Source organism: Zootoca vivipara, chromosome 4, assembly GCF_963506605.1.
Source record: "Zootoca vivipara chromosome 4, rZooViv1.1, whole genome shotgun sequence".
In the NCBI taxonomy this organism is placed as follows: Eukaryota; Metazoa; Chordata; class Lepidosauria; order Squamata; family Lacertidae; genus Zootoca; species Zootoca vivipara.
In genome coordinates, this window is record NC_083279.1 from 72,516,275 (window position 1) to 72,543,788 (window position 27,514).

The 27,514-nt window shown below is 44.0% G+C and overlaps 1 protein-coding gene across 1 annotated transcript in view; it reads right to left on the bottom strand.

Moving 5' to 3' along the window:
- LSAMP (limbic system associated membrane protein) overlaps positions 1-27,514 on the bottom strand; it is a 445,759-nt gene that overhangs the window by 4,668 nt on the left and 413,577 nt on the right. The gene's annotated exons all lie outside the window — the stretch shown is intronic.

A 27,514-nucleotide genomic window follows, 5' to 3' on the forward strand; every position in this document is an offset into this window, starting at 1 on the left:
GCTCCCTCGGCCAATAATGCGAGATGAGCGCGCAACCCCAGAGTCGGTCACGACTGGACCTAATGGTCAGGGGTCCCTTTACCTTTACCTTTATACACAGTGGTACCTCGGTTTTTGAATGCAATCCATTCCAGAAGACCGTTCAAGTTATGAAACGTTCGAAAACAAAAAAATACAGAATACTCAATACAGAAAACTAAATATGGAAGATGAGTGACGTGTTCGACTTTTGAAGCATGTTCGAAAACTGAAGCATTTACTTCCAGGTTTACGGCGTTTGAAAAATGAAATTTTCGTCAATGAAGACGTTCAAAAACTGAGGTACCACTGCACACACACAGTATGAATGGTCTGCCTGGCAAGGATTTTAGGAAAAGGACAACAATATGTTGCTTTTTAAACCATAAGGTTATCTATCTAATCTACCTGCATGCTATCTATCTATCATCTATCTATCTATCTATCTATCTATCTATCTATCTATCTATCTATCTATCTATCTAATCATCTCTATCTATCATATATGCCAAATATGTACCATGCAAGATGGTTGACACAACCTAGTTACTATGAGATGGGAGGGCAAACCTCAGAATCATATTTTTGTACTCAGTCAGTGTTGTGTGACAGCGACTAAGAAATCCCTCAAATCCCCATAAGTCATGGATGGTGTAGTTAAGGCCCTAATCCTAGATCCGGAGCACAGGGGAGTAGGGGCTCATTGCAGTATGTAGGATGCAAGCTGTTCAAAGTATTTATAGATAAAAATATTTTCCTCATATTAGTTTCATTATCATGCAAATTAGGGTTCATCCACACTTCATCTTGTCTTGTGGTTAGAAAGCACAACTCTGATCAGTTTGCCCCACAGCTTTCTCCTGGAAAACACACTCTTTACAGTGGAATTGGAACAAACAGCAATCCGCCTCCAGCACCACACTGAGTTGAAGAAGGTGGAGTTGGGATTGATACCTGTTTTTGCTGGTAACTGACTGTTTCTCCCACTAAGGAATGGATCACAAGCTACTGGAAAAGTTACCAGCCTCCCTTTAAGGACTGGTCCCCATTTCCTGTCAGAAAGTCATGGGGGGGGGCAGAGGGAGAGACTGAGCACTGGCTCTCTCTTTGAGCTTTTGCAGTGTGGTCCCCCTGTTTGCTCTCCCTGTGTGTGGTGGCCCTTGAATGCCAGGACTCGTTATAATTCTGCACATTGACGACCGTCTGCTTACAGCCAGACGCTGGCTCCTCTGGGGCTGATTCATCACAGCACTCTAATCAATAAAACATGGAACCAATCAGCAAATGCCTTCAGTCCCAGGGGAGGCTGCGTAATTATTTATCTGGTAATCGGGAGGGGGAATTATTTCAATGTAACGTTTATGCTCCTGCAATGCAAGTCCTATGGGGAGGTGCAACAGGAATGCCAGCAAAGCTTTGATTTTTACAAGGGTGGGGGAAATGGAAGGCGCTCACTGCCGCAGCAACAAATAATGCAGAATCGCAACAGGAATATTAACTGCTAACACGATGGACGTCCTTTCATTCAGCTTCCCACTTGCTACTCTCCTGCCTGGAATGATCTCTAGGCAGAGATTCCATTTGGTATTCCCTGTAGTGGCAGCTCTGTACACCCTGCAATATATGCCTGTGAGTCAGTCAACGTTGCATTTTGCATTATGAAAATACAACAGAATCCTTTGATCTAACCTGAACCTCAGATGTTCTGAAGACTCCTATCTAGTTTATCTCTTGCTAGCCAGTGGCGTAGCATGGGTTGTCAGCACCCGGGGCAAGGCAAGTAATTTGCGCCCCCTAACCCGTGGATTTTAGCACTCGAGTCTCTTCCACTAGATTAGTTAAAGAAACCCACCCAAACACACATACTACAGTATTTGAATAGCAATGCTCATCAACTTGGGGAGGACCGAAGGGATCCTCGCCCGCTAGGAGTTGGCTCCTCTGGTCCTAACTCTCCAGTCCCCAGCGCCACCTGGCCGTCTTTCCCCTCCGCATCCCCGCTCTAAAGCGAGACTGGCGGCCGCCCACACGGCTGTCTAGGAATGTCTCCTCTCTGCGGAACCACGATCTCTCTCTCTCTCTCTCTCTCTCTCTCTCTCTCTCTCTATCTATCTATCTGTCTGCCTGGACCGCTCCGCACCCCCCCACAATCCCTTGCACCGCGCAGGACTTTGCTGGCCCCGCTGTGCCCCCTGCATTGCCTCGCCTGGCGACAATAGCCCCTCCTGCCGCACCACCGGCTCCTCTTCCCCTCACTTGGCCAGCGCTGGAAGCTGCCCCCCGCCCCGCTTTGTCCAGAAACTCCTCCCTCAGCCCAGGCACCCCAGCACCACCCTGCCTAGTGATAAGGGGGGCGCTGCCGCCACCACCCTGACGTGCCAGCAGCAGCAGCAGCAGCACCCAGGATGTTGCCCTCCCTGAAACGCTCGAGAGCCCTGCATCGCTTCTCCCCCACACCTCGCCACCTCCTCTTCCCCGCGCTAAGCAGAGAGGCGCTAAGCTAAGCAGAGAGGCGGGCTTGGCAGCGGCGGCTCCAAGAGAGCGGCACTGCTTGCTGGCGCAGCTGGCGGCAGCGGCTGCCTGAGGAGCCAGAGCTGCCGGCCAAACTTTAAGGCGGGCGCAACAGCAACAGAGGCGCTCGGAGACTGGCGGAACGGAAAGGGAGCTGGGGAGGAGGCTGCGGGAGGAGCGCGCGCTCCCGGACACACCGAAAGTGTGTGTGTGTGTGTGTAAGGGGGCAGAAGCCCACCCTTCCCGCCCTCTTGGCAGCAGCCCGACGAGGAGGGCAAGTTGAGGTTGGGCGTAGCGCGTAACGAGCCAGGCAGGGGCAGAGAGCTGCGAGTGCGAGCGCGCCCACCCCAGATATTGCGCCCGGTGCGGCCGGCCCCCCTGCACGCCCCACGCTACGCCACTGTTGCTAGCTAGAGAAATGTGGGGCCAAACAAATGCTCTGTGAAGTGCTCTTCCCTGGTCTACCTTCCAAGGCTGTATGCAGGAAGCTCTGCTCAGAAAAAAAAGGATATTTGTTATTGATCAAGTATTAAATCGACTCCTGCCCCCTCCTCACAAAACAGCTAATCAGTAAGACTGCTGATAAACTGACAAGGATAGGAGCACTGTCTTGGCTGCTGTACACATATACATTTGGATCAAAACCCTAGTTATGTGATAATTCTACTGTTGGTCAGGGAATGCTGCTACACCTTGACAACAGTGACAACTCAACACAGCAAATTACCCAACTCCCTTTTTTTTGCAGGAGAGGATGACTGGAAAAACACAAGGCCATCGCACCGCCTTCCAATTAGGTAAGGTCAAGAAGCTGGTTTTGGTGCATAAGGCCCTATATAGTTTGGGACTAGGATATGTGAAATATTGCCTGATCCCTTATATATCTAATGGATGTCTGAGTTCTGCTGGTGAGGCCCTCCTACAGATATAACCTTATCAGGAGGTCTATTCTACACAAGGTAGGAATTGGACTTCTGGTATTGTAGAGAAATCACAGACTCAGAAAAGGGTTTTCTTCAGGCATGGCATTCAAAGACACGTGTTTTAGGGCACCACACAAGACCACAGACCTGAAAAGAAACATTTTTGGGAGGTGGAATCTTGTCCCAAAATCGTGCTAGAGGAAGTCACCCCCAATGGCTGCTGTGCTTTCACGGGGGGTGGGGGAATGGCATCTCCCATTTTTTTCTGGGGCAGTTGACGGGTATGCTAGTATTTGTTGTGTGGTGGATATTGTATGGTGTCATCAGGCCTCGAATTAACATTATTATTAATAATATAGTATTTGCTGAATAGCAGACTGTGTGTATGCACATTTAAATTTCATTAGCCACCATAGAACTCAGTGGGGTATACAAGATGTTTCTAGGAGGTCTCCCATACAGGCACTGACCAAGCCCAAACCTGCTAAGCTTTGGCAATGTGCCCTTAGACTATGCCTTGGGCTCAACACACTTCTGTTTACAGTGCTGCTGTGAGAATAGGATGCTGGACTAGACAGGCCTTTGGCCTGATCCTGCAGCGATCTTTCTATATGCTTCGTCCATTTTGGCATCTTCAACAAAATATGGTATCAAAGATCCTAGGAATCAGAAATGCCTTGAGATGATTTTACAGTGCGATGTATTATCCTACACTAGCTATTGGATTTATTTATTTATTTATTTCTGACACAGCTGCTTAGTATTTTGTATCTTTTCTGCCATCTTCATGTGGAGAGTGAGGGCCTCCACACTCTGCTCAGGGAGGGCAGGGCAAACTAAATTTTATTCTGATGCGGTGATCTTTTATGCTAAGGTAACTTCACTCAGATGGATCCCCTGTGTGACCATGAGATGCTAAAGTCACAGCAGCAGCAGTTGGTGGGACAGTGCAGGGAGAGCAGCGTTGCTCACCAGTTCTCCAAACACTGAGCATCTCTGCTAGTTCCTCAGAGTGGGAGGCGTTGGGGAGCTCAGAGTGGAGCCTATCCAACATTCCTGCCACCATGCCTGCAGTTTACCCCCATTGCACTAAGTTCCCAGTGTCTCGCCGCTCCCCATCTCAAGCACCGTTAGCAACATTCAGCGTTTGGAACTCAGCTGAGCGATGCTGCCATACAGTACCCTTGCTGCTACACTGACCACTTCTGGGTCATCAGATGCAAGCATGACCACTTCTGAATTATACATGTAAACTGGTGATGAATGAGATAGTGCTGCAGGTTATACTTCCCACCCCCTCCCACACAAGTAAGCACGTAACAACCAATTCCATTGTAGTGTGCTTAAGTAGCCCCTTCCTGCATTCAAGATGATACAAGCAGGCTCTGAACTCTTGGACCTATCTGTCCTGCAAGACTAAAAGAGTATGAAACAATTTTCAAACAGTATATATTGCAAGGGTACACATGCTGAGATTATTAACATTATTCCGACATTATTAAGCACGCCACCAACTGAGCTGGCATCCTTAAGATAAACATTGGGAAACCTATTTGGATATTCAAGAAACATACAAAATGTGTAGAAGGGATATTTTTCTCTCTCTGACTGCTCACTTTCTTTAAGCACACTTTTGCTTTCCAATGCTTTCATGCCTTATTGGAGTTAGTACTGAGTCAAGAAGATTTAGGGCATTTCCACGTGGCAGAACTGTGGACACTACTTATAAGTGCAACCTTTTCCCCCCAGCATCCACATGGCACCATCCTCATCAAAATGTTATCTCATTCTCTCCAAACCCCCTATTTAATCTGGAGTTATTGTTTCTGTCTTGTTGTTTTTTAATTTACCAGATTTTTGTTTGGGAAATGGTACATCTGGATTAAATTGGAAAATAATATTGAGGGTTATTTTGATGCAGAATACATCAACTGAGCACTTACAAAACCTGCATACCTGAGCAGCACGGAAATCCCATCTGCACTATACCTTTAAAGCAGTATTATACTACATTAAACAGTCATGGCTTCCGCCAAAGAATCCTAGTTTGTTAGGGAGACCCCTAGTCACTTCACAGAACTACATTTCCCAGAGTTCCCTGGTAAGAGGGCTTGATTGTTAAACTGCCCTGGGAATGTATAATGCAGATGGGGCCTAAATCTACAGTAAGCTGCCTTAGCAGTCAGTCATCATTCCAGTGGTCTAATAATTAACCCAAATCTGATTTAAGCCCTACTTTACCATAAAATATTACAAGAAATCAAGCTATTAGTTTTCAAATAGAAGTCTTCCACTCACACAGCTTTAGCCCTGAGCCCATAGCTCTTGTACTTAACATGAGTCATATCTTCTTGAAGGAGAAATAGCAAAAAGCTTAAGAAAGTGCGGGGGAAACAAAAAGCAACAGCATGAAATGCAGTTTCTATAGGAGCAGCATGAATCAGTGTCCCAGAATGGATGCATGGATAGTTCTGCGAGGCTTCCTAGAAATTATGTAAGCATCTGTTCAAATTTCCTTCAATAGCCATCTCTGGTTCAAACAGAATTTTAAAGTAAGAAACACAACTCCAATGCAAACTACCCAGGACAGATCCTACCATCTTACAGTATCTTATACTGTAATGCAGTTATGGCAATGCTACCACACATTGTGTGTGTGTGTGGGGGGGGGGCGGGATTTGCCACCCTGCCCACTCCACTCGTCAACCCTGCACCAAACCCTCCACAATGCAGTTTACTTGTCTGACCAAACAAGAAATCACCCCAGCTTTCTCTCTTCTATTCTACAGCCCCATTTCACCCGTTTTTACCATGTCTGTGCCTTCTTCTCCCACCTCCTGTTCTGCAACCCATGGTAACCCTACTACACATTGTAACTACTAAGCACCTATTTACCTTCTGCCCAAATATGAAGCCACACCTCGTATTCTGCAGCCCATTTCATACCCCCTCATTCATCTTCACCCAATTCCCATACTTCCTTCCCTCCTTGTTTACAACCCTGCTTTGTATTCCCTGTTCACTCCTTCTTTATCTTTCCTCCTTACTTCTTTTCTCAATTACCTATTGCACACAAACCACTCCCATTTCCTTGCCTTCTCATCTCTATTTTACAGCTCCTTTGCAAAGACACATTTTCATCTTCACCATGCTTTTCCTGCCTCCTTTTAAAAAAAATCCCTCTTGCACAGAGGAAACCCCCCCCATTTCCATGCCTCCTCCTCCTCCCTATTTTGCAGCCCTCCTAATTCTGTGGATATATGTCTCTGTATCTTTAAGATGAATAGACTATTAAGAATAAGCCCATCTGTCAGCTTGCTCAATTAGAGAAGATTAAATGATGGATATTGTATGTATATGGGTGTTTGGTTGTTCATAAAATACATGTTCTAATTATAAAATTGAATGAGGAACTTCAGGTAAAGACAGCACACTGTACCCAGGGGCAGAGGAAGGGGCTTGCGGTGGGTGTGGGCCGCCCCGTGTGCCATCACTGAGGGGGGTGACGAAATGCCGGGCGGCACTCGTCATGGGGCCTGCAGTGTGCTTGAGCCACACATCTCTCCTGTGAAAGACGCAGTGGCTTGGGCATGCACAGGCTCCGCGCTGCCCAAATGGTCCACCCACTGCCCCCCCCCCAGCTGTAGGGCGGCTGAGTGGGAGGAGGCAGGCAGACTCAGTGGCTATTTTAAACAATGGCATAAGGGCACTGGGAGGAAAAGAATGGTGGTTTTAAACAACGACAAAGGTTTGAGCAGAACAAGCAGTGGGGAACAATGAGAGGAAAATAGTGATGGTTTAAAACTATTATATTGAGAAGGGAATTTCCTCCCAGACTCTATTTCCCAGACATATGGCAGCCCTATCCCTTCCCCATCTATTCAGGCTTAGAATCATAGGATCACAGAGTTGGATGAGACCACAAGGGCCATCCAGTCCAACCCCCTGCCAAGCAGGAAACACCATCAAAGCATTCTTGACAGATGGCTGTCAAGCCTCTGCTTAAAGACTTCCAAAGAAGGAGACTCCACCACACTCCTTGGTAGCAAATTCCACTGCCGAACAGCTCTTACTGTCAGGAAGTTCTTCCTAATGTTTAGGTGGAATCTTCTTTCTTGTAGCTTGAATCCTTTGCTCCGTGTCCGCTTCTCTGGAGCAGCAGAAAACAACCTTTCACCCTCTTCTATATGACATCCTTTTATATATTTGAACATGGCTATCATATCACCCCTTAACCTTCTCTTCTCCAGGCTAAACATACCCAGCTCCCTAAGCCGTTCCTCATAAGGCATCGTTTCCAGGGCTTTGACCATTTGAGTTGCCCTCTTCTGGACACGTTCCAGCTTGTCAGTATCCTTCTTGAACTGTGGTGCCCAGAACTGGACACAGTATTCCAGGTGAGGTCTGACCAGAGCAAGGTCTGACCAGAGGTGAGGTCTGACCAGGCTTCTCCCATTGTTTTGAACCACCACTTTCCCCCTCTCAGTGCCCCCCCTTCTTGCTCGTATGCCACAGCCACTGCTGTTGCGCAACCTGCCTTCTCTTTTGCTCCAGTGCCCTGACTTCATGCAAATTCTGGACTGACATGAGGCACCTCAAAACCTCCCATGAGAGCTGCACTCTGACTTTATGCAAATTCATATTTGTGGCACTACAATTTCTCCAATGGGGACAGCATGATGAAAGACTACTGCAAATATAGTACTATTCAAATATAGATTGGTGGTAGAGGAAGCATTGGTAGGTAGAAGATTGTGGAGGCAGTGCTTGGAGGAAGGTGGGAAGGGTTGGGGATTAGGAACAGATAGACCCTATGAGTCTATCTAGCTCTGTATTTTCTACACTAGCTGGCAATAGCTCTCCAGAATTTCACACAAGACAGTCTGTTTGGGACCCGTCTGTTTGTACCTAGGACCGTCCGCATGCAAAGCAGATCCTCTGCCATTTTGCTTTGGCTCTGCATGCAACAGTTGTGAAGATCCATGGATCAGATATGACATTTTATCATTACTTCAAGCGTCCAAGATTTTGGATTCATTATCATTTTGAAGTGAGTAGTCATTGATTCGAACTGTGATTAAAGAATGTATTCCAGGGATCTCTTGGGAAAACTAGGGTGATGCATGGTGATCTGTGCCTTGTACTGAGACAGAGAAAATGGCAGGTAATGGAGTCAGCAAGGTAGGAGATTCTTACATGGTCCGCTAATGCTGCAGAGTGTGAGTGTGTGGACACGTGGGCATAGCAAAGGGGGGGAACAGGGGGGAGCTGCCCCTCCCCCAATCAATTAAAATCTATAAAAAAACAATACAAATCTGGGGCTCTGCCCCTGTAACAAAAGCCTGTCCCCTCCTAACAAGAGCCTGCCCGCCCAGCAAAACTCCTGGCTCTGCCCATGTGTGGGCATGTACGCTTTTATCAGCAAAATGTTGAATGGTGTTTTCTTCTATATACCATTAGAACTCTTTATCAAAACGGGGAGGGAGAAAGTGAGTGAGAGGGGAAGCACTGACAGCTGATCTTGTAGGCTTTGGTGCCACCTGCTGCATGCTGTCTCTCACTGCAGCAAGGCAAATAAATATACTGTAAGTGAGAAAAGCCCTTTGAGCAAGACTGGAAAATGTTTGTTGCATTTTAAAGAAACTATCTGTTGCTACAGGACAGCATTTGCCATTTCTAGAATTGTGATGTGAGCAAGTTTTGGGCAAACTAATTCCCTGTCCTCTGATCCTTTACAAACCTTGACATCTCAAAATGCTCACAGCCAAATGGTCACTTCAATTCTTGCTAATTAATTTCAAACCCAAAGACACGGCATGCCGAATTTCCCTGCTCTGTAATGGCAACATGCTGCTCTTTCAAAGCTGCCCAATCGTAATGTTTTTCAAACCTAACAATTCTTCGGCGATCAGCCTTCTGTATGGTCCAGCTCTCACTTCCATACATCACTACTGGGAAAACCATAGCTTTAACTATACGGACCTTTGTCGGCAAGGTGATGTCTCTGCTTTTTAAGATGCTGTCTAGGTTTGTCATTGCTTTTCTCCCAAGAAGCAGGCGTCTTTTAATTTCGTGACTCTCAAGATGAGACTGCCAAGGAACAACTGAGAGCCTTAAGGTGTACTGTTTCTGGGCAAGTGAAGCTGGAATCAGCTGCACTGCAGAGTTCCCAATCAGGAACACTGTAGTTCAGTCAATCCCTGTCCAAAGTAGGGATTGTGCTAAGCACCAACCAGCTGGTTGGAAGCCTTAGGTGGAAAGACTCCCTTTACCCGTACGGTTTGTTTTCAGCTGATTCGTGATGGCAGCAAACTCCATTTCCTTTGCCTGAAAACCATGAAGGCAAAAAATTGTTTACCATGGTGACTGATCCCACTGGTCAGAGTGGTCGGTGGTGGTTGGGAAAGGTCAGAATCTAGCCTGCTGTCCAGTTCCAGCTCCCAACCTCTGCTTTAGCAGGAAAGTGGTGCTCTGCCCTTCACTCTACCAGGTGGCCAGTATGTAAGTGCTGGGTGAACTTGACTTACATTCTGGGAATTCAATGGAACTTCACATACCTGGTTGGGGAGCTGGTGCCAGGGCACCAGTCATCTCCCAGTTAGTGCTGCCTCTCAAGCCATTCTTGGATGGCCTAATCACTGCAGCTTTCTCTGTTGCCACACACAGGTACAAAATTCAGTAAGAAGATATCAGTACTCCTTCTACAATCATTTCAAAAAGCATTGTAATTGGAAATAAGGAGAGACGTGTTAAAGTTATTCCCTTTAGGTTAAAAAACAAACAAACCCTATACTCTCCTCACTTACATTGCTGGCATTTTACTTTTGGGGAAATGGATCCATTTTCACAGACACAGTGTCTGTGCCTTTAAAGGTAAAGGTAAAGGGACCCCTGACCATTAGGTCCAGTCGTGACCGACTCTGGGGTTGCGCGCTAATCTCACATTATTGGCCTAGGGAGCCGGCGTATAGCTTCCAGGTCATGTGGCCAGCATGACAAAGCCGCTTCTGGCAAACCAGAGCAGCACATGGAAACGCTGTTTACCTTCCCGCTGTAGTGGTTCCTATTTATCTACTTGCATTTTGAGGTGCTTTCGAACTGCTAGGTTGGCAGGAGCTGGGACCAAGCAACGGGAGCTCACCCCATCACAGGGATTCGAACCGCCGACCTTCTGATCAGCAAGCCCTAGGCTCAGCAAGCGCCACCTGGGTACTTTTGGGGAAATGGGTCCATTTTCACAGACACAGTGTCTGTGCCTTTGTGCTCCTTCAAATTGTCCCTGAAGCTTCAGGAAGAGACTGATTTGCTTTGGACACCCTTGAAGGACACTGTCTTTGGATAAGTCACATCCCTCTCTGAAGAGTCCAATTTGGAATTCTGTGTTCATCCAAAGCAAATGCAAAACTTACCTTGCTACATAATAGAATTGGAAGGATGTTATCACACTGCAGTTTTGCATGGCTGCCAACAGGTGGCTGAGCAAACTGTAGCATGACAACAGAACAGCAGGTAGGCCCAGGTAGGCAGGTAAGGAAGTAAGGCAGGTAAGGTAGCAACAGAGGGACAGGTAGGATAAACTGGGGTAGCTCTCTAGCAACCATTGTGGCTGTCAGTACATACCTCACACTGATGCAATCATTTCGGCCTCAGTGATATAGGAGGTCGGGGAGGAGAGAAGTAGCAGCAGAACAGAACAGTTGCTGGGGAGAGCTCCCCCAGTCTGTCCTGTCTATTCTTCTGTGGCTTGTCTGGACTATGGTTTGGCTAAACTGGATGGGGAAGGGTGTAGCTTGGCTGAGCTTGTAGGTGAGTGAGACCAAGGGTGGGTGGGTGGGAATGAGGTGGATGAAGGGAGACAGGTGGGACATCAAGGTGGAAAGGGTCAGCATGGAATGAGCTTTGCAAACTTTCTTGTGTTTGTATTACTGCTGCCGCAGGCAGGCAAAAGATAAACGAAGGGGGGAAGTCTTCCTTCTCTCTCTTCAGGTGGGGAGAATGAAGGGGAGGAAAGAAGCTTATTTTTCTACTTTGTGTGTGCCCTTCCTGCTGCCCCGAGAAGAGAGAGAATGAAGCCTGCAATTAAAAATGCAGACTTTCTCTCTCTTTGTGCAGCAATGGCAGTTGTAAGTTGGAGAGGGAGATTCAGTCTCCCCTCTCCCGCACTGCCAGTGGTTACAGTGAAATTCAAATGAATGGATAACAAAACGGAATCAATTTTAATGAGCAAACAGCGCAATGAATGACGGTTTAAATCATTATTGCATGCCCCTAATACAAATCACACATTCTCAATTTTCATTTGCCTGCAGAAACGGTTATATTCTATTTCAAATGTAGCCCGTTTCACCATTTGTGGTATGAAAAGCTTGCATGTTTTGTATGTTGTTACAAAAGAGTTCCTGTCTGGTGTAGTGGCAAATTCACTTTTTAAAAATGTTTCTTGACACTGGAAGTCTGGCAAAGGCAAGAAAAAGGATCCCGAAGTGAGAATTGAGCTCAGTGCTACCAGGAAGAAGTTATGAATCTCCTGGGGCAATGGAGTGTTGATTAGCAAATCTGTAGGTGGTAATACTGGGCTCTAAACACAATATCACACTTCGCATGCAGTAGGAAAGGTTCTGTTTTAAAAAGAAATAGGGGCTGGAATCCATGAGAAGTGTTAGTAATTAGGTGTATAAATCTGATTTATATTTATTTACATGAGGCAGGGTAAGGGTGCATTTACATGATATTCAGGGACGTTGGTTTTTTCTTTTAAAAAATACACAGAGCTTTGCTAAAAAGTACACATTGCTTCAAGCCTCTGATTTTTCACTCCTTTTGCAAAAGTGGGTGTTGCCTGCCATCTAGTGGCACACCTGAATTTGGTCTCTGTACTTTAGCAAGAATCTACTCTTTTGCCACAAGGTGGAGAATTGGCACAAGTAAGGGGCTGGCAAGCATTTAAGAACTAATCTGTTAATAGTTCAGCAGTTAAAGAGCAGCAGATCTCTTATCTGATCTGTAAGTCTCATATGTAATGAGAACTTATTAAGAAATGACACATCTTCTAAAATTGGAAATAATGAGAACAATGAGGATCAAACTGGAAGTTTGTGTATTGCTTAAGCCCGGAGCCACCAATGTAGCATCTGTGGGCACAGTGACATCCTTAAGGTCTTCACCTGGCACCCACAAAGCCTCTGAACCTCCCCACTCAGCATCTCCTTGGTCATGAAGTAGTGAGAGTGGTAACCTCTCCCCCCTTGAAGTAAAGTTAAAAGCCAGTGCCCAGCTTAGCCTCAAATCTCCGAAAAGTTGAGGCCTAATTAAGCCACATGACTTGCATAGGCCCATTTTTTGCTTAAAATACAATGGCAAGTCCTAAATCGCAGAGTCTAGAGCAGGGTTTCCCAAACTTGGATCTCTAGCTGTTTTTGGACTACAATTCCCATCACCCCTGAGCTCTGGTCCTGCTAACTAGGGATGATGGGTGTTGTAGTCCAGCAACAGCTAGAGACCCAAGTTTGGGAAACTCCGGTCTAGAGGAAAACATCTAAAATTTCTAAATCTGAATTTTCTTTCCCCAAAATATAACCTGGGGCCAAGCAGAATTAAAAGGGCACAACTGAGGGAGAGGATTTTGAGTTCACCGGGGGAGGGAGGAATTCATGAGGACCGAGGAGGAGAATCCCAACCACACTTTATATGTTTAAAAAAATGCCCTGGCAAATATGCCTCTGAGTGGATGTGGGAATTACAAGTGGGGAGACTGTAGTTCAGATCCTACTTTTAGGCTTCCCATGGGCATTTTGTTGGCCACTGTGAGAGAGAGCAGGATGCTGGGCTAGATGGGCCTTATCTGGCAGGCTCTTCTTAGCTGCTTACGATGAAGACTAGAAACACCAGGGAAATCTGAACGTGGACTCTTGCATTGCTGTATTGTTAGCCTTCGCCAACCTGCTGTACTCCAGTAGTTTTGGACTACAGCTCCCACCAGCGCCAGCCAGCACATGCCATAGCTGCCAAGTCTCCCGTTTTTCACGGGAAACCCCCATATTTAAACCCGTTTCCTGCTGTTATCCCGAATAGAGAAAAATCCCGTAAATTCCCCGGATTTCTTACCTGCCAGGGAGGCTCCTTCTGCGCATGTCTGGACATGCGCAGAACCGATTTCGGGTGCTGCTCTGCCCATGTCTGGGCACTGGAAATCGGGCAGAGCAGCACCGGAAGTCGCTTCTATGCATGTCTGGACATGCGTAGAAGCGACTTCCGGTGCCGCGCCACTGCTGATCCCGGATTTTTTTTACCGGGAGTTGGAGGGGAGTTGGATGGCCCTTGTGGTCTCTTCCAACTCTACGAATCTATGATTCTACATGCTGATGGGAGTTGTAGTCCACAACACCTGGAAGGCACCAGGTTCATAAAGGCTGTTTTGTGCAAAAATGCTTGTGTCTACTGTATTCCTTGATGTGTCTTGGGAACAAAGCAGAAGTAGGTAAATAGAAACAAGTTATGCAGCTTGTGCAAAAACACAGAGGAAGGGACATATTCCGTTCCCCCCCCCCCCTTGCGGACTGGAGAGCTTGGGGTTTTGCACATGCCAGCACCTCAGCTAGAAGTCATTTTTCTAGCCTGCTGACTCTGTTTGCCAGGGTTTCTGAAGATGAAATCTTTATTATCAGGGAGGCTTAAAAGGAGGGAATACTGTTAATTCCATTTTCAAGGTCATGCTTTGAAAGTTATTAATTTCTTTCTTCCAAGCCTCTGTACTCAGTTCCAAGGCTTTGGGGATTTGCAGCTGGTACTTAGTAGGCTACACTTAGGGATTTTTCCTCCTGCTTCTCTGCTATACAGGGAAAAATACCCCAATTTCATTGCTAGAAGCATCAAGTTCATAATGCTCTATTTGCATCCTATTTTCATTCTGAGGGCTTGCCCACACTTCCGCTTGTCCTGTCGCTTTCCTCTGGGAAAACCCACTCTTTGCTGCTGAATTGGAGCAAACATTAATCAGCTTTTCTGCAGGAATCAGGTTTTTCCTTACAGAAAGTTGAATCCATAACTGTTGTTTATAAATGCTTATGGATCTTTGCAAGAGAGGAGTTCAGGAACTTAGATATATGTGGAACAGGGAATTAGAATATTTTATATGGAATGTTCCTTTGGATTTGAAATTGAGATCAATCCAGCAAAATAAATATTTTCAGGCACATTGGACTCCACAACATAGGAAGGTACTGCCCATTACAGACAGAGTTTGAGATGTAATGCTGAAAATGTCTCATTGAGGCATACAGTTTGGGCGTGCACAGTGATATATTCTTTTTGGTCTGGAGTTGCTGCTGTATCAATTTTGCATTGGCAAAATCCTTGCTATTTGCAGATGCTCAGGCACTTTTAAATTAAATTCCCACCATACAGGGATTAATGACAGGAAGGACAACAAAAGCGGATTTTCCAAGCCCTTATGATCATCAAGGGATTTATACTTCAATAGACCCAATGTCTATCATGCAATGATCTGAGGACCTAACTAACTGCCTTGGCTTCATTTCAACATATTTCTTTATAGATATCAATGGCATGTGGATACCTATTTGGACATCTGAAGGGCTTATATCAACCTGTGTGTTTAACTTAAGATGGATGTGCTGACGTTTATTCTATCTTTAATGTGCGCTGGTGGTAATAATTAGTATTCTTCTTTTGCTTTCATATTATTAATTTTCACAATTCTTTCCTTTTCCTTTTCTCATTGTTAAATTTGCAAATAAAAAACAAGCATACTTCATTTTCTCCTTGATCTTACTGTTGGCAGGGGTAGCCAATGTAGTGTCCTCCAGAAGTTACTGCACTCAAACTCCTCTTAGCCTCACCAGCATGAGCCATGGTCAGGGATGATGGGAGCTGTAGTCAAACCATGTCAGAATGCACCACAGCGCATACCCCTGATCTAAAGTTCCATTCACACTTCAGGCTCAAAAAGCATTCGACTTTGTGGAGTCATAGGAAGGAACAGTCTTAGACAGTAGGTCCCAGTGTTGCTGCATAAGCAACATATTGATAGTAGTAAACAGCTGAAGATATCAATGATCCATTAAACCGTACTACACTTTTCAATGGGTACAATGTGTTCTCGCTAATTAGCTACCCAATGGCCCACACGGAGAGATTGACAGAGAACACTTCTGTATTTTCACTTTTGTGAATGCTATTGTATCACCCTGTCACACTGTGTTCTGGTCACTTGACCGTTTGTGGGTGGCATTCTGTAATTTTCTTCTGAAGAAATTTGTCTTGCCACTGCTTCTCCCTCACACTAAAATCACATCGCATTTGATCAAAGAGCATGACAGAACTTTTAAGACTGATGAAATCCCTCCACTCTACAAGAACAACTTGTACTGTGGCAATTCCCCGAGTGGGAGGATATTTTCAAGCAGTGCTGAGACTACTTGAACTTCCCTCGAGTGCAAGGCAGGGCACCGCACAACTTCAGAATAGGTAATCTACTGAAGTGTCTCCCCACAACTGCAGTTTAAGTCACATTTGCCACCAATGTCCTGCCTAGAACATAATCTCATTTGCCACTGTAGCAAGGATGAGGAACTTGTAGCCCTCCAGATGTTGTTGCACTCTCAACTCCTATCAGTCACAGCTAGTGTAGCTGATGAACAGGTCACCCAACAGCAGCTGGCAGCCACATGCTCCTCATCCCTGCACTATAGCCACACTCATAACTTGTGCACAAAGAAGATTCCATTGACTCTGACGTCTTTTGTTTAGTTTTTCTTCTGAGATCTGCATTTTGAACTAATGATCTCAATGAACAGGTTCCTCTTCAAAAACTAGAGTTTCTAGGAGAGTTCATCAGGTTAAGATTCCAGTGTGGATAGCATTGTTCTGTTGGGGCAAGCACTTATTCTGAACCACATTGTGTCCTATATGTCAAACCTCTCATCTGCTGCCTAACATTTGCAGCTAGATAGACAAAACCTTTGTGCAAGCTAGGTGGAGAGGAGGGAAAATAGATGCTGGATGCATATATAAATGCATATCCAAGTGTGGATATCTAGGAGCATTGCATTACTCTCAGTGGAATGAACATTTTCCATTCCAATGCACATTCCGACTGTTCAACAGTGCAATGGACTTCCTCGGAAGGTGATGTGCTCTCCTTCATTGGAGGTTTTTTTAGCAGAGGCTGGATGGCCACCCATCATGGATGCTTTATAATTCTATGGTTCTGACATGCTAATATTATTGCTATTGTTGTCCCAAGGCAATGTAAAGGTAATTAAAAACAGGGGGGGGGGAGATTTAAAACAAAACTGCACTGGCATGCCAACACAATGCACATCAATTTGTGCAACAGCTTTTCAAAGAAAGAAGTAATAAGAATCCCACATGCACAGAAGTTGTTTGGGAAAGTAGGGTTATCTTGGACCCTAGACCAGAGGTGGGAAACATTTTGGCTCCACAGGCAAAGGGATCATCCTCACTGGCCAAATTGGATCCCTTGGTGAGCCAGAGTTGGTCTGTAGGCCAGTGGTTTCCCACCCCTGCTCTAAACGTCTTCAGTCATTCTCTTCCATGCGTATTCTAAACTATGGAACAGGGCTTCCAAATACTGTCCTCCAGCCCTGGCACCAGCAGCCCATCAGTCTCATCCCCTAACACCCATGGGTTGATAACAATATCTGCAGAGAAGCCTATGTGTGCACTGTGATACCTGGATTAGCTAACACTTGACAGGAAGCACAACTGTGGCTTCTGTTTGCTTGAAAGCCCATGGAGGTTCGACTCTCTCTTCACAGGCTCTGTTTTGCAGACGTCACACAGAACACAGGGATGCTAGGAGATAGGGCCCCACCCACCTCACTCAGCTCTCTGAAAAACAATCACCTTTCACCAGCCTTGGCATCTACTTAAATTATGGGGCTGCTTCAAAAGTAGAAAATGAGCTGGGCGAGTGCCACAGAGACCAATATGCAGTTTGCAGGCACATTGGACATCTTCTACAGTATGCTTATTCTGAAGTGTGTGTATATATATAGGCTACCTACCTTATTCTGAAGTACTGTAGTCACCATTAAAAAGTTACCATTAGAGTTAGCCCTCAGAAAAATAAAACTTGATATATGGATTTGTAAATAATGGGAGCTGATAAACATTCCAAACTGAGGCACCTTTTTCTTGCCTTCTTACTTCCATTCTTCTGTCTTCTAAGAAGAGGCTGTAAGTTGTGTGAAAGCAGCTCAGCAGGTGTGTGCTGCTTGTGGTCTGGCTTTCATACAACTTTTCAGAGCTGCTTAACGTATCCAGAAAACAAGAGCTCAAAACAAAATCTTAGTTCAAAGTCATTTTGAAACATCAGACTCTCAACCCTTAAAATATCTGACTGAAGAAGGAAGATGCACTGAATGTTGGTGGTTAGTATTGGCTAATGCTTCTTCTATGGACTAATCTCATAGGAATTACTAGGTCAGCATCAACTGCCTCAAGGCATAAATGATTCTACCCCTGGCACAACACACAATAACAAACTTGGGGTGCTACAGAAAATAGCAGCCCATGTGTCAAGATCACCCTTCACAACAGGAAGTGCTATGCATTTCCCATCACTGGCTGCTAATTCAAAGGGTAGATAAATGCCCAGCATGATGAGAAGAGGACATGGGTAAGATGGATTTTACATTATGGAGGACAAAGGAGGAAACTGATGCCACCACTGAAAAGGATAGCAGCCCCACGTGGTTTGTTTGTTTTAAAAATATATAACATTTAGTTATGCCCTCCACAACTGCCCCTATCCTCATGCTGTACTTTCCTGATTATGGAAATAAACTTTACATTTCCACAAGCACAGGCAACATGGGGATGGATAGGACTGGAATGTTTCCCCTGCGTTTTCTTCCCTTGGAAGCCCATCCATTTGGAATCCATTCTCTGCTTTTCTACCAGACCAGGTTCTTTGGAAAGGGCTTGCTGTTTTTGTTGTTAGCATAAGCGCTTATGAAGTGGTATTGAATCATGCAAGCCCAGTCATGTGTAATGTGCTTTTTTGTTATCACTGCCAATGCTGGACGGGAACAGTTTCACCAACAGGCTCAGCCCCAGTGCCTGGGTCCAGAAGATAAAACCAACACTTCCCAAAACGACTTTACCAACATGGGTTGGTGAATGGAAAGACTGTTCACTTGGGAAAATAACCATATGGGAAGCCAATTTGTCAGGCAAATCCTTTGATGGCCTGTGATGTGTGGAAATGGTAAAAGGGGAAGCTGTTTGCTGTTTGGCTGCCACTGTCTTAAGAGAGAATAATTTGAGGTTAAAGTGAGACATGCCACCCCACCCCACTCCCATTGCCATCCTTTTAGATTACTATTTACCATTACAGAACCAGATACACTTATTTGAATGGGAACTTAGTGACAAGTGGTACAGACAGAGGAGAAAGCAAAAGCGGTTGCCTTACTTATACGCTTTCAGCCTCTCTGCTTATTAAAGCCTAAAAGGATACCACCTATTAATGGGGCAGCAGACTTTTTTCTTTCTTTTGTTTTTTTAAAATACAAGTGCCTATAAAAACAGAAGGCAAGCATAATCTTAAAGCAGGTTTCTCTCTTCTTCCAGACTGGTGATATGGTATGTATTATTAGGGAATCATCTAAAAACAAAGAAAATATGCTTCTTTCTTCCGAAACGTTTGTGGAAATATATAGACAAAACTATGTGGATTTAAATGCAGCATACATCAATTGACCCAAATGCATATGATTCGTTCTTAAATTTGGTTGTAATCCAAATTTATATACACTTGTACCATACCCCTTTCTCAAGGAGTTCAGACTGGCATAGATGGGGCTGTAGGTGCATGTGTGATTCTCTACATTTAAAGTTTTAAGCAAATGTTTGGCTATCTCATTCTCAGAATTGTTTTGTCCTGCTCATAACAATGATTTTCAGTATATTTGTTCTTTGGAAATCTCCCCCCCCCCACCCTCAGTTTATTCCAAATCAGTCATTGTCTTCCATCATTTGACTGAACTCTGAACAGTGAGTTTACTTTTTACATGATCCCTGTACTGGGTCTCCAGTATATGTTTGCATATGCAAAATAAGAGATGAGCAGCTAAATGACTGTAATGCAGGAAGCCACCAAAATTTAGGATCACCAGGGTTAGACTGGCTCTCTGGCACAGCTCATATCTGCTTTGGAGCTTAGAAGAATCTGTTGAAGGTCCAAAATGGTTTGAAGCCTGGACATATGCCAACAGCATCATCAGAATACACCATGAAGCTTGGCAGGATTAGGACTTTGCTGTTCATGCTGAATGGGTCCCCTCAATTATCCAGCATAAACGGAAGTAGAGATGAGGGATAATTTAGTTCACAGAACCACCCAAATTCTCACTTCTCCAACCAATGCACAAACCAAAACACAGCTCTCCTGTGAAATTTGCACTTCTCTAATTTTGTAAATCTATCCATATATGGAATGTTACTCTTACACTCATGTTAGAGTCAGATCTGATTAATACGCACAGCCTTATACAAAGCTAGTCCTAAGTATGCCTTCTGAGCATTATGAGATCATTTTAAAAGATGGACCAGCAAAACACGTCCCCATCACTTCATTTGACTTGGCTAGATCAAGGGAAGAAAGTTCTTATTATCACAAGTTATCAAATTTCTTGCACACAGAAAGCCATTCAGAAAGAGTGAGTTTGTTGCTAGGACAGAGTGACCCCATTTACTGGGGGACTCCTGGACAACAGAAACCCTTGTTAAAAATATAAATCCATCAAACAGAAAACTGGTCATACCTTTTTGAGGAAGCTCCTATTTTTGCCTTGGATCCCTCCAACAAACCCCTTTCTCACTATAGCCTAGAGCCCACCATTATACCCATCCTCCAAATGAAAGTGTTAGTACAAGCTAGAATATCTACATCTAAGAGGAAACTAGCTACAATCTAGTGTCAATGCAGGGCCATTCTCCAATCAGCATCTGCTTTACATAAAGGGAACTGTTATTCCTCCCACCACCACCAACCTCGTCTACTTGGACTCACTTACTGTAACCATGTGTCTGGTTTAGGTATGTGAAAAGAGTGGCTGATTAAATTCAGCATTACCACCACTTTGCTATTGCATCTTCAGAAAGCACAAGGGGAAATGGCATCTGGAGAACAAGGAGGGTGAAAGGGATTGAACTTTAAACTAGAAGTGGATACAAGACATGAGGGACAGCTTGGTTTAGGAAGCTGGTGAACCTGGTAGAACTTGAGACTGTGTTGCCTCCACCATCGTTCTGGCTTGTGTGGGGAGACATTTGCCCAAGATTTTGGTTTAGAACTGAAATGGGAGGCATGGGAAACTTCTCTACACATTGAAACCCACAGCACTTTTAGCAGAAGAATGTGCACTCTAAAAATACCTTTGCTCTGGCATCTAAAAAGATCAAAATAGCTTTATTAGACAGTAAACAAGTTTTTGTTAGGTAATCCGCAGTGGCTTGCATCCCAGGCAATGCAATAGCGACAGCCTTTTCTATATCTATCTGGCTGCTGTTGCCTGTGGTGACTACATAACGCTAATAGGTTAATGATGACAAAATAGTAAATCATTGCACAGGGTATTTTATGAAAATGCTGCTTTACAATGAGAATGGTTTGCCTTTAATAGCAAAGACCCATACTAATAAAGTTTAAAAAATCAGAAATGATTCAAATGTGTCCTTGTAATGCCCATGTGGTCAGGAAATGCTAATTCATATTAAACACAACAAAACAAGTGCCACAGCCTAAGGCTTTAAGAGCAAGGGTGATAGGATCAAAATTTTAGAGGAGCGCATTCATGTCTGAGAAAAGAAGCCATGTCTACACAGTTTAGGGATTCGATAATATTTTTCCTGAGGCTCTATCAAGAGGTGAATTGTAAAGGCAGAGCGAACAGTTAGTAAAGCACCAATACCTGTGCTAATTGCCCATGGCAAAGAAACTGCTGGGAACATTTGGCAGAGAAATAAGGTTCTACATATTAAAATTATAGATTTGCTCAATAATCCAGGATGCACTGAAGGTAGACTAGGATGTAGCTTATGTGAATCAAAATCGAATGCTTGAGCATTAATTCAAGCATGGAATAAATCACACTGACACATTATACATGCAAGATAAAGTGCTATTAAAACTTTAGAGGTTAAAGTTTTGATCATGTGGGTACAAATATATATTTCTCTGCTGATATTTTCATTTGGAACTGTAGAATTTTAGAATGGGAAGGGGCCCAAATCTAGTCGTCTAGTCCAATCCCCTGCAATGCCTCAATCCAGAGAATCCTATGCATGTTACTTCTAAGTCCCAGTGTTCAATATGTTTTAAAGTAAGAGTGTGCCCTTGAAGTATAGTTTTAAGCAGGAATACTCCTGACCTCAATGGGATTTACTCCCTGGTAAGTGTGATTAGGACTGTAGCTTTATCCTTAGGCAGGAATGAAGTGGGACCAATATATTCTTTACCTGATAAAACCACAAATATATATTAAAAAATCTGGGTTAATTGCCAAAGCTTTAAGGTCAGCTTTGGGGGCTCAGCTCTGTCTCATTATCAGATGGATATTTAACAAGGGGCAAGGCCTTCTCAGTGGTGCCATCTAAACTGCTTCTCAGGTATGTTCTGAGTATATTACTTTTTTTCAGCAAGGAAATTTAAATATTCAACTTGTCCTGCTGTGAGATAATTATTTCAGGTAAACTTTTTATTTAGCTTTTAAACTTGAAGCTACTTTGGGTGGATACATACATATATCTGGATGCAAACAAATACAACCAAATGATAACTATGAACAAAGCATTCCTTATATGTGTTGCGTGTGCATGTTTTTAAGGCACACACAATGTGGGCGATTAATTTAAATACTGTACAACTCTTTGTTTTCAATAAAACCTAAATTTAATTAATTTAGAGATGTTGAACACAAACCCAAAGCAGCCCTTTAAAGATGCTATTCTTGCATCTGTGCACATTTTCATTCCTGCTTCACATGATAATCATATTTATTTGATTTATTTTTAGACTGATTGTTTGCAAATGGCCTACTTTATTGCTTTTCTTCAACTTTATGGCAAATAAATATACAGGATTTAATTTAATGGTACATTGTTTTTTATCTGCTTTCCTTTAATTGTATTTGTAGATTTGCCTCAGTTTACCCAGTTGTAGCCAGTGGCTACAATGTTCTAACCGTTTTAGTCTCCCCATGAAAATGTGTGGATTCCCTTTGAACAAACGACAACAAGCAAGTGACAATACCAACAGGTTGTATGCCCACTTCCTTTTGATTAATAATCTGCTGCATTGCAGATGTGGGAAACATCATTATGCTGCCAGAAGATTAGCAGGTAGGTGGTCCTAGTCATATGTCAAAGTTGGCCTGCCCACTAGGCCCAAAGGGTTTCCCACACCTGCTGTATTGTCTGTGAGGGTTTGTTGTTGTTGTTCTGGAACCAAGTTGCCCTTGCAGACCAGCGATTCTCAAAAATTATGTTGCAAACTGGCCTGAGATCTATGGATGAAGGGTGGGATACAAATTCAATAAATAAATAAATATCAATGGCGCAGAGAGTGGAAATAAGTGCTTCCATTTCTATTAAGCCTATTGGATACCATTGTCACTGGGTGTCTTCCAATAATAAAATCACACACACCAGTGCTCTGTGGGAGCCTCGGGGTGCTTTTTCAAAGACCTACCTTGCACCTGGATCACCAAGAAGCTGAGTGAACAGCAGAGCTGTTGAAGCTACCGGAGGCTGATATTTTTTTGATTGGTGACCTTCAATTTGAATGTGCCAGTATATCACATACAAGTGGTGAGATTTCATTTCAATATCTCCTGCTATTCATTCGGCATGTAGGGCAGGCCCAAGAAAAACCATCCTCATTGCAAGAGAGCATATTCCACGTACAGAATTCAAGTGAACAGGCAGACAAACTGTACCTCAACATTGCCAATGGGACAGTGTCTTCTACTGCACATGAAGGCAGCAGACCAACTTGGGGAAAGCAGAGGAAATCATAGTCCCCAACACCTTGCTGTCACTCCCTGAGACTGCTTCTGCATTGCTGCCTGGACAACCACCTCACTCTGCGTAATGGTAAAGTGATGCAGTGATACACCAGAGCATTCAAACAAATTGTTACTATTTGGGGAGGGGGGATCATCCCATGCCGACTTCTTCACTTTAGGTTTGAAGCTGGTGGATTCAAGATGACATAGTCTTCTCATTGGCTCATACCAGCTCAGAATACCCATTGGGGTCAGTCCTTTGAAAAAGTCCTCAACTCAGTCTCTTCCTCCATGAGAAATATTTACAATGTCGGGTATAGAAGGTTAGCCTAGAAGCCTCCTCTCTGGCAGGTCAGCTTTCCATGTGAAGTGGGCTTGTAACTGGGTGACTTTTTTCATCTTTCAGATCAACCATCTCCCATATGCATTCTGAGGTGACACTTGTCTGTGAGGGGCTATACTACATGGGTCTATACAGGTTTTCTGAAGAACAAATGAAAAATCTCTAATGTGCTGAATTGTTAAAAGATTCAGGTGACCTAAGTTTAAAAGACCAATGGCTTAAGAGTTGAACAGCTGAGTTTGCTAGCAATGGGGTGCATAGATATAAGGGCAGGAGCAACCAGAATGTAGACATGCTTATTTTTATACAACAAGTAAACTATTTCCTCTTCCCTGGTTCATCCTACTTATTGAATTGATGGAGAATGACCCAGCTTAAGAGCTACTGTGACACAAAACATATACTGACCTGGAAAAGGATTGGGGAGTGTGGGTAATATTTTCTCTAAGGAGTGAGAAAAACAACAAAACAAAACAATAAGCAACATGCACTTTCCACATTCAGCAAGCAACAGTTACAAACCTGGAGTGCTTCCCAACCTGAAATTGCTTTGATTCAAAAGAACATTTGCTCTACCCAAAGCACCTAAGTGTGTGATGAGGCAGGGAGGAACCATCTGAAGGAGACACAAAGCTGAATAAGCAATATACAGAATATAAAGGGAATTATGGTGCCTTCTGTGAGGGAACTTGAGTGCCATGATTTCACTATCTAAATATCACCACAAGATCCCAATACACAGTTCTTTTACCTAGTAATATTTTGCCTAGTTTGCTTTGCTGTTAAATTTGTATTGTTAATAAGTCTGGTTAACTATGCTGAACTGCAAGCAGGAAAGACATTCTAGACACTTTCTACTCTGTATATACAGCCCATGTTCAAGAATCAATGGTGGCATCTCCTTTGTACAAACTCAATTGCATTATATGTCTTGATTTATCTCTAAACCCTTTTGTCTCATGACAGAATCTTCAAAGTACCAATGAAAATTGTGGATTTCATGGACAATGTTGCAGCATTTCCTAGTCGGCTTCCAAAATAAATGACTTAAGGGACCACCCTCCCTCTCGTAAGAGGAGAGATCTTGATTAAATGACAAACATCACCACCAAAGAGTCTGTTATACAAATGACTCCCAGGCACATAGCATGTTTGGGTATAATCTGGATAAGCTTGGTTTACGTCTTCATTCAGGGATAAGAAGAGGGGAAAGGAAGAAATTATTGTCCAGAAATCAGTGGCAGAGCCAGGGTGAACTAAACCAGAGACTGGCCACAAGGCTGAAACATATGTGTAATCTATCTCAATATAGGGCTTTGAATTACTAAATTCATTTATTTCATTCCATTTATTAATCCCTTCCTATGAAGCATATCAAATTCCCAGTGATACCATCGGATTTGGTAGTACAACAGAATCCAATCCCCAACTCACCTCTATCTGGCATCCCTTCACTTATGCCAGTTCTACTTGATGATAATGGCAGGGCACCAACCAAGTCATTCTGGAGGCCACTTTGCAATATCATCGATGTACTGCTGTACTGGAACAGCAGCTTTGAAAATATACTTTGTCAGGACATCCGAGTATATACTCAGTTGCCTTGGAAAACTACATCTCCCAGACTCCTTGGTACTTAGAACATTGCAGCATTCTTGGTGCCAGGGAGGGATGCCTAGCACAGAAGCCTTCATAAAGGCTATGTAGCTGTTTGACTGGTGCCTCTCACTGCTGTCTCACCACTGTCAAATAGGTTTGGGCCACACCCAAATTTAAAAGGATCTAGGACTAAGCTTTGATGGTATTGGGGCAAGGCTATTTGAACAGAAGCAGCTAAAATTCTGCCCTTGTATTGTTTTTGTTATTAATTAACATTATTTACTTGCCCTTCACCAGCAGGTCCCAGGCCAGGTTACAATTTAAAATTAAATTAAATTAAATTAAAACAGTCAGAACAAATCACAGTCACAGGAATAGGCTGGGTCCTGAAAACTCACATCACAGTTGTCAAAGGGCGAGGTTAAAAGCATTCACCAAAAACTGCACAGAGAAGATGGCAGGCACACCTCTGTGGGGAGTGCGTTCATAACCAGGTGGCTGTACAAAAACTGCAAGCTCTAGGCAGAAGCATAGCTACGAATGACAACATATGCTGGATGTCCCCTCTGAGCTTATGGGAGCTTCATGAAGCTCATCACAGGTTAAAGCATTTCCTGGCAGATCTCTCAAGGAGTCAGCCAGTCATTATTTGCTTATAAACCTCTTCAGGCACCAATGGCGCAACGCTCCTTAGGCAGAGCACACCGTGCTATTACAACCCGACTTGTCGTGGAAGCTCTATAAGCCAATCAGGCTACAGCAGGTCAAGCACATCCCTGTGACTAATGCACTAACTGCCTTAATGGGAGTGTTTGATGTCACAGTAGGTGCTGGAAGATATTGTCTTTTCGCTTGGAAAAATACACAGCCAGGCTGGAACTTAGTGTTTATGTAGCAATGGGGGCCTATTGTTCGGGGAAAACAGTCAGCTTCAGTGACAGGATTTCCTGGTTATTTAGTGCGTTTAAATAACATAAGCCCATTACCTTTCCATCGCACAGTTGGCAAGACACTTCTTCACAAGTGGTTATTCTGAAGCGTTCTGGCCTCATTATTACATTGCTTTGTACAAAACGGCAGTACCTTTCCCCGGCCTGCTGTGCAACACCCTTCTTACTCCACCCCATTCCTGCCCTAATAATTCCACCTCGCCTTGTTACTCTCTGTGATACTATAGCTCTTGAGTAAAATGCTTAAGGCAAGCATGAAATGAAAAGCACACTAGCCACTGGTCTGCTTCACAGTCTGTTCATTAAATCACAACTGAGAGCTGGTCCACATGTTACAACCACAAAGAAAAGGCTGCATGAAATTGCCCCGTGTGGCCTCTGCCTCTGTGGGCCAAGTGAAACTTATGCAGCAAAAGGAGCAGGGAAAAAATTATCCATGCCACATTTTGTAGAAGTTTTGAGAAAAGAACCTGGTTCACTGGATGACTTACTCCCCTCTGAAAACTTGCCTTGCAGGGATAGCTGCCATGTGATGTGCCTTTCCACCCGTGCGACTGAAAACTGTGCTCCAATCAATTATTATATGTGCTCCAGTTTTTATGCTGCCAATCAATTATCATTTTAAAGTATTTACAGGCCACGTTTCGCAGTGCAACTCCTTCAAGATGGCTTATGTACCTATCCGATGTTCATATGAAGCTAGTGGGTTGTAAACCATGCTTCCCGTGGTCAGTGTGTGCATGTACAGGAAAGGCTGTGTTATCATGTGGTTCTAAAATGGCGATGCAATGGAGCGTGTGCTTGCTCCCGAGACCTCATACCACCTGCTCAGCCTGTACATTTGCACCAGGATTATATTACGCAGCTATCATAAATCTCCAGGGCTCTCTTCAAAGGAAAGCCGCTTGGTAAAATATGACCTGAATTTCCCACAGCGTTTGCAGCAAATACTGCTAAGTTATATTGATATTAGGTGACTGAGTGCAAGTGTTTTGGTTGTGTTGATGGGGAGGCAGGATTACACCCACTACTAGCCTTGCTCCCTCCCTCCATTTGAGGCACATAGGCTGCATTTGCATATAGGACATTTAACATCTGCACAGTCCTGCTGTGACA